This window comes from Arachis hypogaea, chromosome 12 (assembly GCF_003086295.3).
Source record: "Arachis hypogaea cultivar Tifrunner chromosome 12, arahy.Tifrunner.gnm2.J5K5, whole genome shotgun sequence".
NCBI lineage: Eukaryota > Viridiplantae > Streptophyta > Magnoliopsida > Fabales > Fabaceae > Arachis > Arachis hypogaea.
This window is the reverse complement of record NC_092047.1, coordinates 62976264-62993300: the sequence shown is the minus strand read 5'-3', so window position 1 is coordinate 62993300 and position 17037 is coordinate 62976264. Positions and strand designations below refer to the sequence as shown.

At 37.5% G+C, this 17037-nt stretch overlaps 1 non-coding gene across 1 annotated transcript; it reads right to left on the bottom strand.

Annotated features, from left to right (window-relative positions):
- Nucleotides 1-3952: 3952 nt before the first annotated feature.
- LOC112731275 (small nucleolar RNA R71) lies at nucleotides 3953-4060 on the bottom strand. The gene has a single exon (XR_003167061.1). It is a non-coding gene; the product is annotated as a small nucleolar RNA R71 (small nucleolar RNA).
- Between the last annotated feature and the right edge of the window lie 12977 nt (nucleotides 4061-17037).

Sequence of the window (17037 nt, the reverse complement as noted above, 5' to 3'; positions counted from 1 at the left end):
AAAACGCGTGCGGGTGCACAAAGGCGTGCCCGCGCACAGAAAGCCTCTTTTCTTTTGGAACGCTTGAGGTACAGAGTCATGTGTGCGTGTGCACACAGGTCCGTGCGCACGCACAAGGACAAGGATAGGGGGGTGTTGTTCACGTGCAAAACTTCTGATGATGCTCCCACCAGAGGGATGATGAGCGGATAATTTATACCCTTTTTGGCATTGTTTTTACATAGTTTTTAGTATATTTTAGTTACTTTTATTATATTTTTATTAGTTTTTATGAAAAATCACATTTTTGGACTTTACTATGTGTTTGTGTATTTCTATAATTTCAAGTATTTTCTTGTTGAAATAGAGGGACCTGAGCAAAAATCTGATTCAGAGGCTGAGAAAGGACTGCAGATACTGTTGGATTCTGACCCTCCTGCACTCGAAGTGGATTTTCTGGAGCTACACAAGCTCGATTGGCGCGATCTCAATTGCGTTGGAAAGTAGACATCTTGGGCTTTCCAGAAATTTATAATAGTTTATACTTTGCCTGAGTTTTGATGGCTCAAACTGGCGTCTAAACACCGGCCAGAGACCCTTTTATGGCGTAAAACGCCAGAACTGGAGTTAAACAACCAAACTGGTATCCAAGCAAGCGTTTAACTCAAGAGAAGGCCTATGCGCGTGTATAGCTCAATGCTCAGCCCAAGCACACACCATGTGGGCCCCAGAAGTGGATTTCTGCACTATCTGCACTTAGTTACTTATTTTCTGTAATCCCTAGTAACAAGTTTAGTATAAATAGCACTTTTTACTAATATATTCGGGGGATCTGATCGACCTTATACGTTTTATCATCTTTGGATTGGGAGGCTAGCCATTCGGCCATGCCTAGACATTTTTCTCTTATGTATTTTCTACGGTGAAGTTTCTACACCTCATAGATTAAGGTGCGGAGCTCTGCTGTTCTTCATGAATTAATGCAAGTACTATTGTTTCTCTTTCAATTCTCGCTTACTTCTTCTCCAAGATATACTCTCATACTTAATTCAGTTAAGTCAGAATGAAGGGGTGACCCGTGACAATCACCCACTATCTTCGTTACTCGCTTAGCCAAGATTCGCGTGCCTGACAACCACAAGCGGTCTACATAATGTTCAACGTAGTCATTGGACAACAACCGGAGTATATTCTCTTGGGTCTCTAATCCACGGACCGAGTCCGTGAGATTAGAACTTTCGTGGTAGAGGCTAGAACCAATTGGCAGCATTCCTGAGATCCGAAAAGTCTAAACTTTGTCTGTGGTATTCCGAGTAGGATCTAGGAAGGGATGACTGTGACGAGTTTCAAACTCACAAATGTTGGGCGCAGTGACAGTGTGCAAAAGGATAAATAGATCCTATTCCGACGCTAGTGAGAACCGACAGACCATTAGCCGTGCGGTAGCTAGACTTGGTATTTTTTATCCGAGACGAGAAATCTGACAGTTGATTAGCCGTGCAGAAACCGTACCTCGTATATTTCATCCGAGAGGATCATACAGATTGCCATGGAAGGGAGCACGCATGATTGTTAGAAGACAATAGGAAAGCAGAGGTTCAGAAGCAACAAAGCATCTCCAAATGCTTATCTGAAATTCCCACCAATGAATTACATAAGTATCTTTTTTTATTTTATGTTTTATTTAGCTTTTAATTATCAAAACCTCATAACCATTTGAATCCGCCTGATTAAGATTTACAAGATGACCATAGCTTGCTTCAAGTCGACAATCTCCGTGGGATCAACCCTTACTCACGTAAGGTATTACTTGGACGACCCAGTGCACTCGCTGGTTAGTTGTGCGGAGTTGTGAAAAGTGTGATCACAATTTCGTGTACCAAGTTTTTGGCGCCGTTGTCGGGGATTGTTCGAGTTTGGACAATTGACGGTTCATCTTGTTGCTTAGATTGGGTAATTTTATTTTATGTTTAAGCTTTTTATTTTTATTTTCGAAAAAAAAATAGTTTTCAAAAAATTCATAAAAATTTTTAAGAATGAATTCTAGAGCTTCATGAGATATGTTGAAGTCTAGCTGGCTTTTAAGCCATGTCTAATCTTTTGGACTGTGGTTTCCACTTTTCATTGTAGAAAGGACATGTCTGTATTTGTTATGCTAAAGCTTGGCTGGCCATTTGGCCATGTCTAATTCTTTTGGACCGAAGTTTTAGACTAACATTTCACGAATCCTGGAATTCTTATTAAAAATTTTGAATTTCTTTATTTTCTTTTTCCAAAATAATTTCGAAAAATATACAAAAATTTAATAAAATAAAAAAAATTTATGTTTCTTGTTTGAGTCTTGTGTCAAATTTTAAGTTTAGTGTCAATTGCATGTTTTTAAACTTTCTTAAAATTTTCGAAAATTCATCATGTGTTCTTTCTTGATCTTCAAGTTGTTCTTGATGATTTTCTTTGTTTGATCTTGTGATTTTCTTGTTTTGTGCTTTTTGTTGTTTTTCATATGCATTTTCGAATTTATAGTGCCTAAACATTAAAAATTTTTAAGTTTGGTGTCTTGCATGTGTTTCTTTTCTAAAAAAAATTTCAAAAGTATGTTCTTGTTGTTCATCATGATCTTCAAAGTGTTCTTGGTATTCATCTTGACATTCAAAGTGTTCTTGCATGCATTATTTGATTTGATCTTAAATTTTTATGTCTTGTGTTATTTTGTTGTTTTTCTCTTTCTTCATTAATTCAAAAAAATAAAAAATAATATCTTTTCCTTATTTTACTCATAAATTTCGAAATTTTTGATTGATTTAGTCAAAAATTTTTAAATTTAGTTGTTTCTTGTTAGTCAAGTCATCAACTTTAATTTTAAAAATCAAATATTTTTTAATTTCTTTTTCAAATCTTTTTCAAAATAAATTTCAATCATATCTTTTTAAAATTTTAATTTCAAAATCTTTTTCAACTAACTATTTGACCTGTTTGTTTTAATTTTAAAAAGTTTACTATTTCTTATCTTTTTCCCAAAAGAAATAAAAGCAAATTGAAAATTACTTAACTACTTTTTCACTTCTCATTTTCGAAAACAACTAACCACTTTTTCAAAATTCTTTTTAATTAACTAATTATTTTAAATTCTAATTTTATTTTATTTCTTTTCTTAAATTTCGAATTCTAACTTATAATTAAAATAAAAACAAAAACATTTTTCTTTTATTTTAATTAATATTCAAATACTCTCTCTCTCATCTCTTTCTATTTAATTACTAACACTTCTCTTCTACTCATAATTCGAACCCCTCTCTCTCTTCTCTGTTCGAATTACTCATCTCCTCTCTCTTTTCATTCTTCTATTCTTCTATTCTTATACTCACATAAAGGAATCTCTATACTGTGACATAGAGGATTCCTATTCTCTCTTTGTTCTCATCTTTTTCATATGAGCAGGAACAAGGATAAGGACATTCTTGTTGAAGCTAATCCTGAACCTGAAAGGACTCTAAAGAGGAAGCTAAGAGAAGCTAAAGCACAACACTCCGGAGAGGACCTTACATAAAATTTTGAAAAAGAAGCAGACATGGCAGTCGAACCCAACAACAATGGTGGAGATGTAAAGAAGGTGCTGGGTGACTTTACTGCACCAACTTCCGACTTCTATGGAAGAAGCATCCCAATTCCTACAATTGGAGCAAACAACTTTGAGCTTAAGCCTCAATTAGTTTCTCTAATGTAGCAGAATTGCAAGTTTCATGGACTTCCATTGGAAGATCCTCATCAGTTCTTAGCTAAATTCTTGCAAATCTGTGACACTGTTAAGACCATTGGGGTTAATCCCAAGGTCTATAGACTTCTACTTTTCCCCTTTGCTGTAAAAGACAGAGCTCGGATATGGTTGGACTCACAACCTAAAGAAAGCCTGAACTCTTGGGAAAAGTTGGTCAATGCTTTCTTGGCCAAATTCTTTCCACCTCAAAAGATGAACAAGCTTAGAGTGGAAGTTCAAACCTTCAGACAGAAGGAAGGTGAATCCCTCTATGAAGCTTGGGAAAGATATAAGTAATTGATCAGAAGGTGTCCTTCTGACATGCTTTTAGAATAGATCATCTTATGTATATTCTATGATAGTCTATCTGAATTGTCCAAGATGTCATTGGACCACTCTGCTGGTGGATCTCTTCATCTGAAGAAAACCCTTGCAGAAGCCCAGGAACTCATTGAGATGGTTGCAAAAAACCAGTTCATGTACACTTCCGAAAGAAATCCTGTGAATAATGGGATGACTCAGAAGAAAAGAGTTCTTAAGATTGATACTCTGAATGTCATATTGGTTCAGAATAAAATATTGACTCAGCAAGTCAATATCATTTCTCAGAATCTGACTGGATTGCAAGCTGCATCCGGCAGTACTAAAGAAGCCTCCTCTGAAGGAGAAGCTTATGACCCTGAGAATCCTGGAATGGAAGAAGTGAATTACGTGGGAGAATCCTATGGAAACACTTATAATCCTTCATGGAGGAATCATCTGAATTTCTCATGGAAGGATCAGCAGAAGCCTAATCAAGACTTCAATAATAATAATGGTGGGAGAAATAGGTTTAGCAATAGCAAGTCTTTTCCATCATCTTCTCAGCAATAGACAGAGAATTCTAGGCAGAGCCTCTCTGACTTAGCAACCATAATCTCTGATCTATCTAAGACCACTCTCAGTTACATGACTGAAACAAGGTCCTCCATCAGAAATTTGGAGGCACAAGTGGGTCACCTGAGTAAAAGAGTTACTGAAACTCCTCCTAGTACTCTCCCAAGAAATACAGAAGAGAATCCCAAAAGAGAGTGCAAGGCCATAACTATAGCCAAAGTGGCCGAACCTGGAGAGAGTAAAAAGGCAGTGATTTCCAGTGAAGAAGACCTTGCTGGACGTCCACTGACCAATAAGGAGTTCCCTATTTAGGAACCAAAGGAATCTGAAGCTCATATAGAGACCATAGAGATTCCATGGAACTTAATGCTGCAGTTCATAAGCTCTGATGAAGATATTGTTGAAGAGTAAGTAGCTCGGTATCTAGGAACAATCATGAAACTGAATGCCTTGGTTCAACAAAAATTACCTCAGAAGAAACTGGATCCCAGAAAGTTCTTAATACCTTGTACCATAGGCACCATGACCTATGAGAAGGCTCTGTGTGACCTGGGGTCAGGAATAAATGTCATGCCACTCTCTGTAATGCAGAAACTAGAGATCTTTGAGGTACAAGCTGCAAGAATCTTACTAGAGATGGCAGACAAATCAATGAAACAGGCTTATGGACTTGTAGAGGATGTCTTAGTGAAGGTTAAAGGCCTGTACATCCCTGCTGACTTCATAATCCTAAACACTGGGAAGGATGAGGTTGAATCCATTATCCTTGGAAGACCCTTCCTGGCCACAGTAAGGGCTGTGATTGATGTAGACAGAGGAGAGTTAGTCCTTCAATTGAATGAGGACTACCTTGTGTTTAAGGCTCAAGGATCTTCTTCTTTAACCATGGAGAGGAAGCATGAAAAGCTTCTCTCAATACAAAGTCAAACAGAACCCCCACACTCAACTTCTAAGTTTGGTGTTGGAAGGCCACCATCAAGCTCTGAGTCTCTGTGAAGCTCTCTAAGAGCTCACTGTCAAGTTATTGACATTAAAAAAATGCTTATTGGGAGGCAAACCAATGTTATTTAATTATATTTATTTTTTTATAGACATTTATTTTCCATTACCATGTTATGTTTTCTTTAGGTTGATGATCATGTGGAGTCATAAAAACAGCTGCAGAATTAAAGCGAAATAAAAAACAGCATAAAAAATAGCACACTCTAGAGGACAGGCTTACTGGCGTTTAAACGCGAGTAAGGATAGCAGAATAGGTGTTTAACGCCCATGTAGGCAGCATTCTGAGCGTTAAACGCCAGAATGGGCAGCATTCTGGGCATTTAAAGCCAGAAAAGGCAGCATTTTGGGCGTTCAAAAAAACGCCCAGTAAAGAAGGATTCCTGGCATTTAACACCAACCAGGGTATCTGGCTGGGCGTTAAACGCCCAAAGAGGCAGTCAAGTGGGTGTTAAACGCCAGAATGGATAGCATTCTGGGCGTTTAACGCCAGGATGACACAAGGGAGGTAATTTTGTTTCCAATTCGATTTTTTTCAATTTTTCATGTTTTAATTCATAATTTTTTGCATCAAACATATTTTAAACGTTCATCTTTCAATTTCTATTTTCAAATATTAATAATCTCTCCAATTCTTTTTAATTCTTTTTTCAATTCTTTTTAATTCCTTCCAAAACGTTTTCAAAACTTACATATCTTTTCAAATTCTTTTTAACTCTTTTTAATTTTTCTTGCATACAGTAATAAGTTTTCAAAATTAATTGCATCATTCTTCTTCTACTCCCTTCTATCTTATTTTGCTTGAGGACGAGCAAACCTTTTAAGTTTGGTGTGGAAACAGCTCTGCTTTTTATTTTTCCATAACCATTAATGGCACCTAAGGCCGGAGAAACCTTTAGGAAGAGGAAAGGAAAGGCAGTTGCTTCCAACTCCAAGTCATGGGAGATGGACAAAGTCATCTCAAAAGCCCATCACTAGAAAGGGAATGGAGCAAACAAGAGAGTCCACTCATGGAGCTCAACAAGAGCACTCTATTATCCTCCATGAAATCAGAGAGGACCAAAGAGCCATGAGAGAGGAGCAACAAAGGCAAGGAAGAGATATTGAGGAGCTCAGGCACTCCATAGGATCTTCAAGAGAAAGAACTAGCCGCCCTCACTAAGGTGGACCCGTTCTTTAATCTCCTTGTTTATTTTCTTTTCTGTTTTCGGTTTTTATGCTTTATGTTTTAGCTATGTTTGTGTCTTTATTACATGATCATTAGTGTTTAGTGTCTATGTCTTAAAGCTATGAATGTTCTATGAATCCTTCACCTTTCTTAAATGAAAAATGTTTTCTGAAAAAGAAAAAGAAGTACATGAATTTCGACTTCTATGTTGAAAATAGTTTAATTATTTTGATGTGGTGGCAATACTTTTTTGTTTTCTGAATGAATGTTTGAACAGTGCATATTTTTTATAGTGAAGTTTATGAATGTTAAAATTGTTGGCTCTTGAAAGAATAATGAAAAAAGAAAAATGTTATTGATAATCTGAAAAATCATAAAATTGATTCTTGAAGCAAGAAAAAGCAGTGAAAAATACAAAGCTTGCAAAAAAAAAAAAGAAAATAAAAAAATGGCAAAAAAATAAAAAAAAAGAAAGAAAAAAAAAAAAACAAGCAGAAAAAGCCAATAGCTCTTTAAACCAAAATGCAAGGGTAAAAAGGATCCAAGGCTTTGATCATTAATGGATAGGAGGGCCCAAAGGAATAAAATCCTAGCCTAAGCGGCTAAATCAAGCTGTCCCTAACCATGTGCTTGTGGCATGAAGGTGTCAAGTGAAAAGCTTGAGACTGAGCGGTTAAAGTCGTGGTCCAAAGCAAAAAGAGTGTGCTTAAGAACTCTGGGCACCTCTAACTGGGGACTCTAGCAAAGCTGAGTCACAATCTGAAAAGATTCACCCAGTTATGTGTCTGTGGCATTTATGTATCCGGTGGTAATACTGGAAAACAAAATGCTTAGGTTCACGGCCAAGACTCATAAAGTAGCTGTGTTTAAGAATCGACACACTAAACTAGGAGAATCAATAACACTATCTGAATTATGAGTTCCTATGAATGCCAATAATTCTGAACTTCAAAGGATAAAGTGAGATGCCAAAACTGTTCAGAGGCAAAAAGCTACTAGTCCCGCTCATCTAATTATAACTAATCTTCGTTGATATTTTTGAAATTTATTGTATTTTCTCTTCTTTTTATCCTATTTTGTTTTTAGTTGCTTGGGGACAAGCAACAATTTAAGTGGTGTTGTGATGAGTGGATAATTTATACCCTTTTTGGCATTGTTTTTACATAGTTTTTAGTATGTTTTAGTTACTTTTTATTATATTTAATTAATTTTTATGCAAAAATTACATTTCTAGACTTTACTATGAGTTTGTGTATTTTTCTGTAATTTCAGGTATTTTCTGGCTGAAATAGAGGGACCTGAGCAAAAATCTGATTCAGAGGCTGAGAAAGGACTGTAGATGCTGTTGGATTCTGACCCTCCTGCACTCAAAGTGGATTTTCTGGAGCTACAGAGGCCCAATTAGCGCGCTCTCAATTGCTTTGGAAAGTAGACATCTTGGGCTTTCCAGCAATATATAATAGTCCATACTTTTTCCCAGATTTGTTGGTCCAAACTGGCGTCTAAACGCCGGCCAGAGACCCTTTTCTGGCGTAAAACGTCAGAACTGGCACCAGAACTGGAGTTAAACGCCCAAACTGGCATCCAAGCTAGCATTTAACTCAAGAGAAGGCCTATGCACATGTAAAGCTCAATGCTCAGCCCAAGCACACACTAAGTGGGCCCCAAAAGTGGATTTCTGCACTATCTGCACTTAGTTACTTATTTTCTGTAATCCCTAGTAACTAGTTTAGTATAAATAGCACTTTTTACTATTGTATGTGGGGGATCTGATCGACCTTATACCTTTTATCATCTTTGGACTGGGAGGCTGGCCATTCGGCCATGCCTAGACCTTTTTCTCTTATGTATTTTCTACGGTGGAGTTTCTACACCTCATAGATTAAGGTGCGGAGCTCTGCTGTTCTTCATAAATTAATGCAAGTACTATTGTTTCTCTTTCAATTCACGCTTACTTCTTCTCCAATATATACTCTCGTACTTAATTCAGTTAAGTTAGAATGAAGGGGTGACTCGTGACAATCACCCACTATCTTCGTTACACGCTTAGCCAAGATCCGCGTGCCTGACAACCACAAGCGGTCTACATGATGTTCAACGTAGTCATTGGACGACAGCCGGAGTATATTCTCTTGGGTCTCTAATCCACGGACCGAGTCCGTGAGAATAGAACCTTCGTGGTAGAGGCTAGAACCAATTGGCAGCATTCCTGAGATCCAGAAAGTCTAAACCTTGTCTGTGGTATTCTGAGTAGGATCTGGGAAGGGATGACTGTGACAAGCTTCAAAATCACGAATGTTGGGCACAATGACAGTGTGCAAAAGGATAGAGAGATCCTATTCCGACGCTAGTGAGAACCAACAGATGATTAGCCATGCGGTAGTTGTACCTGGTATTTTTTTATCCGAGACGAGAAATCCGACAATTGATTAGCCGTGCAGAAACCGTACCTGGTATTTTTCATCCAAGAGGATCATACAGCTTGCGATGGAAAAGAGCAAACATGATTGGAAGAAGACAATAGGAAAGCAAAGGTTCAGAAGCAACAAAGCATCTCCAAACGCTTATCTGAAATTCCCACCAATGAATTACATAAGTATCTTATTTTATTTTATGTTTTATTTATCTTTTAATTATCAAAACCTCATAACCATTTGAATCCGCCTGACTAAAATTTACAAGATGACCATAGCTTGCTTCATACCGACAATCTCTGTGGGATCGACCCTTACTCACGTAAGGTATTACTTGGACGACCCAGTGCACTTGCTGGTTAGTTGTGCAGAGTTGTGAAAAGTGTGATCACAATTTCGCGTACCAAAGGGCTGTCAATTGGTGTGCGAACGCGCACGTCTGTGTGGCCGACAAGAAGCGCGATAAGGGGAAAGCGTGCGTACACACAAGGCAGTGCGCACGCACAGGGCATCAAAAACAGGGCAGTGCCTATGCACAGGCAGTGCTGGTGCTGCGACCAGAGGGTGCTACAAAGGGTGTGCGGGCGCACAGTGGCGTGCGCTCGGACAAGAAGCGAAAAATGCAGTTGTGTGCGCACGCACAGGGTGGTGCACACGCACACGTGCCATGTTTTACAAAAAAAATTTTTCTTTTCAAAACTAAGGTTTCCTCCTATAGCATAGCAACATACCAACCCCAAATCATACAAACAAGCATAAATTCATGATCCACAAGCAATTCAACTTATTTAATCCAAAAATACCAAATCAAAGCTAAGCTAATTATCATACCACAAGAAAGCAACTAATTCAAAAAGCTATATACAAATGATAAAGTTGGAACAATGTTACCATGGTGGGGTGTCTCCCACCAAGCATTTTGGTTTAGAGTCCTAAGTTGGACTTTGCACGACTTCATTGATCACTTGAAACTTCCCCAAGGAGGAAAATTTCCAACTCCTTGGCATTCTTGGGTTGAGTGTGATAGAGCTTCACCCTATGACCATTGATTTTAAACTTGATCACATTGATAGGGTGAATCACCTCTACTGTGCCATAAGGTTTGACATCCACCACCTTGAATGGACCATCCCATCTAGACCTCCTAACGATTGGATTTTTGATGGTATAGAATTTCACAAATGAAATCTCGTTGAAGTATAGTCTCTAAACCAACAATAATCCTTTCATGCAAAAATTTGTTTGTCACAAGTACAAACCCCTAAAATCTATAAACCGAAGTATTGGACCTCGGGTCATCTCTCAAAGGACTTGCAGGGTAGTGTTCTTGTTATTGGTTATGGACTTGTTTATTTTGGGGTTTTGGATGAGGAATGTGAATAGTAAATGGTAGGAAAACTTTATTCACAAAATGGTCTTGGAAAGGTTTGGTTGTCAAGGGTCTTCATCATTATCACTAGCCACAAGTATGGTAGTTGCAAGGATTAATCCCACTTAGTCATCCTTAAATCGATTAACAAAGGAAAGTCAAGTGAGTTATATCAATCCTAGTCCATAAGTCCTAGCTTTCCACTAATTGGATTAATGAAGGCTAGAGTTAATGGCTATCAACTATCAATCAATTGGACACTAGTGACTCAAGAAATCCTAAGTTACCTTCTCAAGCCAAGAACATAAAATTCTAGTCTAACATTCTTCCAAGCATTTAATCAAACACTTGGAAGGCACAAAAGAAAAGTATAGTCAATCACAACAAGAATGAATTCTAACTACAATTGAATGTAAAGAATTAACAACAACAATCAAGGAAATCACAATTATCATGAATTACCTCAAATTGCATTATTGAAAGAAAATAAAGAGAACAAGAGTATCTCAATTACAAAACCTAGAAACAAAATAAGAGAAATTACAACAAGAGAATAGGGATAGAGAGAAGAACCAAAGTGTAGCAATCATCAATTGAAGGTAGAAGTAGAAGGAGACTTGAATTAAACCTAGAACTATGGGATCCTAATCTAACCCTAATTCCTAATCCTAATTCTAGAGAGAAGGGAGAGCTTCTCTCTCTAACTCTAACTACTTCTAAAACTAAACTATGACTAATGATTAAAGTATATTGATTCCTCTTCAATTCTTGGCTTAAATAGCATCAGAAATGAGTTGGATTGGGCCCACAAGGCTTCTAAAATCGCTGGCCACGTGTTGCATTAAGTGAGTCATGTGCCACCAACGGCGCGTCCGCGTACCATGCGCGTGCGCGCCCCTATGCGCGATGCAACTATGGCAAATCTTACATCGTTTCGAAGCCCCGGATGTTAGCTTTCCAACCCAACTGGAACCGCATCAATTGGACCTCTGTAGCTCAAGTTATGGTCGTTTAAGTGCAAAGAGGTCGGCTTGACAGCTTTCCGGTTCTTTCATTTCTTCATGAGTTCTCCAACTTTTCATGCTTTCTTTCTTCATTCCCTTGATCCAATCTTTGCCTCCTAAACCTTAAATCACTTAACAAACATATCAAGGCATCTAATAGAATCAAGGTGAAATAAATTTAGCTATTTTGAGTCCTAAAAAGCATGTTTTCACTCTTAAGCACAATTAAGGGAGAAGTTATAAAACCATGCTATTTCATTGAATAAATGTGGGTAAAAGTTGATAAAATCCCCAAAAATCAATACAAGATAAACCCTACAAATGGGGTTTGTCAACCTCCCCACACTTAATCCAAGCATGTCCTCATGCTTAAGCCAAAAGAGAAACAAAGGGTATCAACATTTATTCCATGTAAATGAACTATATGCAACCTAAACTATATGCAACTAAATGCAAAATGGTTGTACCTACTTGGTTAAAAATAAATCAATCCTCCAAGTAATACGTGCACAAGTAGGGCCAAGATCATATAACGATTCATGAATCCTACCAATTCGAATATCAAAATGAAGTTCAAGTAGACTTGCGAGAAGAACGCTCATGAAAGCCGGGAATCAAGGAATTGAGCATCGAACCCTCACCGAAAGTGTTTGCACTCTAGTCGCTCGGTGTTTGGGGTTGATTCTCTGAATTCTCCCCTAATCATGCTTTCCAAAATTTGTTTTTCTTCTAACAATCAACAATTATTCAATGCATGCATACATGTATCATGAGATCTTTTCTTTAGGTTGTAATGGGGCTAGGGTCAAGGTAGGATCATATATGGCTAGTGGACTTAGGATTTGAATCTTTGATTAACTTAAACTTTCCCACCTAACCTATATAATGACTTATACAATTAAGTACTAATCTAACTACCCATTCCTCACTTTTTCACATACTCATGCATTTTCTTTTCATTTCACAACACTTATGCATTGATTCTTATTGAGCTTCATTTTGGGGCATTTTGTCCCCTTTATTGCTCTTCTTTTTTTTCCTTTCTTTTTCTATATACATTTTTTCTTTTCTTTTCTTTTTTTTTCTTTTCACTTTTATTTCTTTTTCTTTTCATTTTTTTTCTTTTTTTTTTCAAACTATACACAAGAACATCAATGCATAAGGTCTATACATTTAATCAATACATGAGTATGTACCAATTCCCCAATATAAAAATACAAAACACAAACACCCTTTTATCCCAACCAATGTCCCAAAGTTTTCCCACTCTTGGATGACACTCACACTCACTAGCCTAAGCCAATCAAAGATCCAAATAAAGGACATTCATTGTTTTCCGCTTTAAGGCTTGTAATGTGCTAAAATAAGAACAAGTGGGTTAAGCGTAGGCTCAAAATCGGCTAACAAAGGAGAGTAAAAGGTAAGGCTATTTGGATAAGTGAGCTAATGAAATGATGACCTCAATCATATAAATGCATGAATACAAGGAATAATGGGACATATAGATTCAAACAAATCAAAGATTACAATCATAGAAAGAGAACAATGCACACAAGAAGGAAAAATAAGTGGTTATAAGATGTAACCACGCAATTAGGCACAAATCTCACTTGCTTATGTTCTTAGCTCAAAAACCATGTTCCAAAATACATTCTTTCAAGCAAGTTCAGCAAAAATTTTCAAATTGGTAGAGTGCCCTAAAAACATAGTTTTTTTTTTTTTTTTTTTTTTTGGAAAAAAATCATCACCATAACCAAGTAGTCCTAATATGAAAGAAGTGGTAAGAATATGTACAAATTCTAACTAACATGCAACCTATCATGCAATGCAATAGCTACTCTAACAAAGAAAAATAAAAAAATTTGGTGTTGAAAAGGAAATTGTTACCCATGGAGATCGGTCAGACGACCTCCCCACACTTGAAGATTGCACCGTCCTCGGTGCATGCAAAGAAGAGCAAGGTGGACGGGTTGCTACAATTGATGAGCTTCTTCACAAGGTTGCGCGGAGGACTTGTTTGTTGCCCCATTTAAAAGCTTTTCCTTTCTCCCGTCTTGGTGGGCAACCTAAAAGGAAAGAAGAGGAAAGAAAATTAAGCCTACAACAAAGATATCAAAGTAAATAGAACATAGGCGGGGGCTAATGCCAAATAAGAGTATGATTCTCTACTACATGGTAGCTATAACATGTGAGTGAGAAATCAATATAAGCAAAAGGCATATCAACTGATACTTGATGCAAGAGTAAAGTTAAAGTATGAAGAGTGTGTTGAGCATCAAGTTCAAATGAGAAGAAGTGGGTCATGAAAGACAAGATGAGGTCATATCAATGCACAAAGACACAAAAGTCATACAAGATGAAGCATTGATTTAAAAGTTTCATCACCCAACAATATCAAACAAGTCAAGAAGCACCAAAATAATGTAAGAAAGTCTCAACAATTGAGTAGGAAAGTTCAACACCATTATTAAAATGGAAAACTTAGAAAATAAAATGAGAACAAGGTAAAAAAAAACAAAATTAAAATGCAATGAATGAAAATAAGCAAATGCAATAAAAGAAAATGGAGAAAAAGAGAGAAAAAATTTTTTTTTTTGTTTTTTTTTATTTTATTTATTTATTTATTTATTTATTTATTTATTATTATTATATTATTATTATTATTTTTTTTTATTAAAAAAAAATTTTTTTTTTCATTTATATTAAAAGAAAAAAAAAATTTCTAAGAGAGGAAGAAGAAAAAAATTAGAAAGAAAGAAGAAGAGAAGAGGAAAGAAGGAGAAAGGAGGAAGGAGAAAAGCAGGGAGCAAATCCGCGCGCGCGCGCACAGCGCGCTTACGCGTGGATGCAGCAGGGACAATCCGCGCGCGCGCGCACAGCGCGCTTACGCGTGGATGAGCTTGTGCTCCCAGCACAATGCTGGCACAACGCGCGCACAACTCTCTGGTTTTTGTACCAGAAGTTGCGGAAGTGCAATGTGCGCGCGCGCGCACAGCGTGCTAGCGCGCCGATGGCCCCTTTTTTTTTTTTTTTTTTTTTTGCCCAAAAAGCAGAAAAAATGCCCAAGAGCTCCCTATAATGTCCAAAACTCTTTTTTATTCAATCAAATATCAAACAATTCACAAAAATGCAATTTGATTTTAGGATTTATTCATCTACTACTAGTGAATATAACATACTAACAACCAATCTTCACAAACAAATCAATATGAAATGAAAATCTACCTACAATGGCAACTCAAATCACTTATTATACAAAACCAAAAGAGAATGGAAAGAGTTTACCATGGTGGGGTGTCTCCCACCTAGCACTTTTTGTTTAAGTCCTTAAGTTGGACATTTTGAGGGGCTCATTGTCATGGTGGCTTATGTTTGTACTCATCCTTGAATCTCCAAGGATCTTTGCCTCTCAATTGGTTGACAGAATTTCCAACCATCTTCATCAAGCTTGGGCAAAGTTCTACCCAAGATATGAGTCCCCATAGTTGGTCTTCATATAGCGAACCGGGATCCCATATCTTATCTTCACACCCATCTTCGATTTGATCTTCATACTTTTTCTTTCCGGGTGGTTGACATATAGAATTCTCTTTAACATACCAAACCTTCTGTTGAGACCCATGCAATGTGATATTCTTCCAATCATCGTTCCTATGCCTTGAAATTTTGACCTTAATGAGCCTACTTCCTAACTTGCAACCACTACACAACTTATTCTTGCTTTTAATTCCACAAAGAGCTCTAAGTTATCCATCCGTTTCAATCAAACCATATTCAAGCGAGAAAGTAAAGCTTATGGATAAGAATTTTACCCACTTGAATGTTGTGTTGGATGGTGACTCGGGAAGGGAGACCTCCCCACACTTAGACAATGCAAGGTCTACTTCCTTGTGCTCTTCTTTAGTTGTTTCCACCTCTTTGCGAGCTTCCTTGATTTCAACCTTTCCCCTTTTATGACATAGCTTGGTGTTGTCTTCAAGAACTTTGATTTCTTGCCTAATGGGAGGTGGTTCAATTTTGGATAGAAATTCATTGATGAATAAATCCATTTCTTGGTCAACCTCTTCATATTCTTCAATTTCGATATACACCATGCCAACATTTTCCTCTTGGTAGCTCTCTTTCTCATTGCTCACCAAGGGTATGGGAGGTTGTGCACACTCTTTTATACTTTCAACTCCATGTCCAATGGAAGAGGATTCCATTGTAGAGAGAAATTCATCCATGATTGAATCCATCTCTTGATAAACCGCTTCCAAGTTTTCAACGATGATATGTCTTGGAGATTGCGCACCCTCCTCAACATCAATATCAAGCTCCTTGGAAGAGTGCTCCATGAGACTACATTCCCTTGGACTTTCAACATCTCCTAAATCTTCAACCACTTCTTCCTTTTCTTCAATGATTATAGGTTCCTCTAGTCGCTCCAATACAAAATTTGACTCCTCTTTCTCCACCGAATTTTCCAATTTCACCTTCATACTCTGCTCTTCTTTTGACTTTTCACATGTGGTCACGGAAGTACCTTGAGTGTTCAAGCATTGGTGGGCTAAAGTGTGCACCACCTTGGTCAAATTGGTCACAAACTCAAGTGTATCCCGCTTCATGGCTTCTTGTCCTTGGAGTAACAAAGTGAGAGGATCGTCTATTGGGGCTTGGGGTGAATAGGAAGGTTCATTATTTTGGAGGGAGAGTTCATAGTAGGAAGGTGGTTCTTCTTGGTAAGGGTATGGAGATGGTGAGGGTTGAGGTGGTTCATGGTAGTAATCTTGATAAGGTTGTGGTGGTTCTAAAGGTTCTTGCTCATAATGGCCATAAGAATATGGTATGGGTGATTGGTTATATGATGGATATGGATCATAGGGTGGTGTTTGGTATGAGAGGGCTTGTGAGAATGGTTGAGGTTCATGTTGAGGATGAGAGTCGTAGGCATATGATGGTGGTTGTTGAGGGTCACAAGGTGATTCACCATAGCCGCTAAGTTGGCATGCATTAGGATGGAAATTATACCTATAAGTATCCGGAGGTTGTTGCCAATAGGAGTGATCAATTCCTTGAGGCTCTTCCCATCTTTGTTGGTTCCATCCATGGTACATGTTGCCATTAAAGTCCACATTTCCTACAACACACTTAGAACCAAACTCAAAGCCAAAGTGGTGAGAATTCATAATGAGAGAACAAAATAAAACTAACGAAAATTAAGAAACAACAAAAGATAAACCTATTCACAATATTCACATATGTGCAATAACCAATAACATAACACCATTGCAATTCCCCGGCAACGGCGCCATTTTGACGATTGGATTTTTGATGGTATAGAATTTCACAAATGAAGTCTCGTTGAAGTATAGTCTCTAAACCAACAATAATCCTTTCATGCAAAAATTTGTTTGTCACAAGTACAAACCCCTAAAATCTATAAACCGAAGTATTGGACCTCGGGTCATCTCTCAAAGGACTTGCAGGGTAGT